At 46.9% G+C, this 2,772-nt stretch overlaps 1 non-coding gene across 1 annotated transcript; it reads left to right on the top strand.

Annotated features, from left to right (window-relative positions):
- The first annotated feature begins 1,773 nt into the window (after window positions 1-1,773).
- On the top strand, window positions 1,774-1,876 carry LOC123567815 (small nucleolar RNA U13). The gene has a single exon (XR_006690916.2). It is a non-coding gene; the product is annotated as a small nucleolar RNA U13 (small nucleolar RNA).
- Window positions 1,877-2,772: the final 896 nt, after the last annotated feature.

The following is a 2,772-nucleotide window of genomic DNA, read 5'->3' as shown; positions in this document are numbered from 1 at the left end:
TCTGCTCCAGGGCCCACCTGCCAGGGCAGCCCAAAACACACTCAGCTTTGGAGGTTCATCATCTACAAATTCCATCTTGGTCACCCCCACTAGCAAGCACCCAGATGTTCTTTGTTGTCCCTCCTTCATCACCCTGGTTCCCCCACTGCCTCTGGCTCTGTAGCTGCTTCTTACGCCCCCAGCATTGGGAACAGTGTTCGGCCCCACACTGAGCAGCCCTGCTCCACGTTGGGCAGCACAAGCCCAGTTCCTTGAGGTTGGCAGTTTTAGCGGCACCCATGGGCTCTGGGAGCAGACTGGTGACCCCAGATCTGAGTTCCAACTTTGTGTCAGTCAGCAGCTCAGCCGGAAGGAGAGAGGTCTAAGCACCACACATCCTATGGGGGAAGCTTCCGCCTGAACAGGTGGGGCTCCTCTAGACGGAGGACCCCATGGTGACCCAGGGACCAGGACCAATTGTCTCTTTGGAGGCACTGTTGTCCCTCCTTTGAGTCACATTCCTAGAGAGTCACCCAAGCAGAGACCTGTAATTCTAACTTGGGGGCCCAGGGCCACCAAAAGCAAGGCAAACCCTAGGCACAAGTCCAGGCCAGGCTCTAATGCTAGCAACCTGCTTCTCTTTGGGCACAAAGAGAGGAAACCTCAACTCTGCGGCCTCCTGGGACCCTGTCGAGGGTTCTACTGGTCACAGAACTCCAGGGTTGTCCACCAGCTCTTCCTCCTCCAGACTGGGATCCACTCGCTTTGGGTCCAAGAGGGGAATGCAGGACTCAGAGGAAATATTCCTGGAGCCAGGGTCCATCATCCTCCCAAGATGGACGTTGTGTGAGTGCCATTTATTTATACAAATAAACAAATGATAATTTATAAAGAATTTATTTTACATAAAATGCGTTGTTATAAAATATTTTATTACAAATGATATAATTTATAAACAGTATTTTATTTATCATCAATAAAATGTGATTTATTTTTTGTACAAATTTATGGAATACATGTGGAATTTGGATACACTCATAGATATGTGCAGTGGTCAAGTCAGGACATTTAGGGTATCCATCACCGGAGTAATAAACATTGAATTTATTAACCAATTTCCCATCATCCCTTCCCTCCCACCCCCTCACCCTTCAGAGTCTCCATTATCTATCATCTCACTCTCTGCATCCATGTGAAATTGCTCGATGAACTCACAGAGACTGAGACTCAACTAAGTACATAGACGTAGAAGCATGCAGACAAAAGGTAATATACATGGGTGATAAGAGAACCATTTGTATAGTTTCACAATGTTTCTTAGTGGGGGACACTGAATTTTGTTTTTTTTGTTTTGTTTTTTTTTTTTTTTTGAGGCAGAGTCTCGCTCTGTCGCCCAGGCTGGAGCGCAGTGGCGCGATCTCAGCCCACTGCAACTCCGCCTCCCGGGTTCACGCCATTCTCCTGCCTCAGTGTCCTGAGTAACTGGGACTACAGGTGCCCGCCACTACGCCCGGCTAATTTTTTGTTTTATTAGTAGAAATGGGGTTTCACCGTGTTAGCCAGGATGGTCTCGATCTCCTGACCTCATGATCCGCCCGCCTCGGTCTCCCAAAGTGCTGGGATTACAGGCGTGAGCCACCGTGCCCGGCCTGAATTTCTTAAAGTGAATTTCCACCATGTGTTTTTTATTCAATCTTAAGAAATTGTTAAAGTAGCACACCTACAAATGTCTGGTGACTCAGTAATAGCAGAGATACAGAAGCATGGCTTTTCTAATGAAGAATGCAAAGGCAGATCCTTCTGTAGTTCACCAGCATGATGATTGAATTTTCACGGACACGTGTGAGATGTGCCGCCTCCAAATTTTTTTTTACAACAGCACGTTACCCATGTCACAATAACAAATAGAAGGAACTTTTTATTCTCAAATGTTCGCTTTGTGTGTCCACACTGTCAACTATATAGGACGGGGCAGGTCCTTTTTCTTTTGTAACTTGTTTTTATAAATAGAAAATAATAGTGTGGAGGGAATGATCCTGTTTTGAAACAAAACAGGTGCTAGAAACCACACCCTTGTACCTGTAGCAATACACATGTGTGGATCGGAACAGTCGGAACCCAGAGCCAGGCTGTGTTGTGTGTTTCATCATCCCTGGGTGACCTGTCACCAAGGCGATGCGCTGATTAGCATGTTGCCTTTTGTTCCATCTGTCACCCTGTGAGTGGAAGAGTTCACATTAGCAGTTGGCAATTTGAGGGACTTATCCATAGAGTCCTCCAAGATGGGAAATGGAAATGCTGTGGCCAGGCAGTTCCCTCTTAGAGGACCTGTCTGGATATGCATTGTTTTGGGGCTGCCCACATTTGTGTCCTCAGATAACAGCACTTCCTCCTCTCTCCTTGCAATTAGAGAACATCTGCTTCTAAATACCAATTGTGGTTCCAACTGGGGTCATCCGTTTTAGCACTCTTCCTACAATCACCTGAGACACAGGTATACTATGAGTCCCAATCCTGGCCAAACATGGTACTGCAGCCCATAACCACAACTCCTGACCCACAAACGTAGAACCAAAGTCCAATTGATTAGAATGCTTCCCCTACAGATGGAGGGAATGGATGAGGACGAATTCTCCCTAAGGTTGACAGAACTGTAAAACTATGAGCTTGAAACATGCAAATAATGGCTTTTCCCTCCAGAATTTAGAGAGGGACTGTCCCCCACCCTGCACGTCCTAGGGAGGCATGAGGAGTTTGTGGAAACTGAGTCCTGGTGAGGGGGATGTGAGCAGG

The sequence above is a fragment of the Macaca fascicularis genome, chromosome 11, assembly GCF_037993035.2.
Source record: "Macaca fascicularis isolate 582-1 chromosome 11, T2T-MFA8v1.1".
NCBI classification, from domain to species: Eukaryota; Metazoa; Chordata; class Mammalia; order Primates; family Cercopithecidae; genus Macaca; species Macaca fascicularis.
Note: the sequence above shows the minus strand (reverse complement) of the source record. Positions and strands in the feature narration are given on the sequence as shown.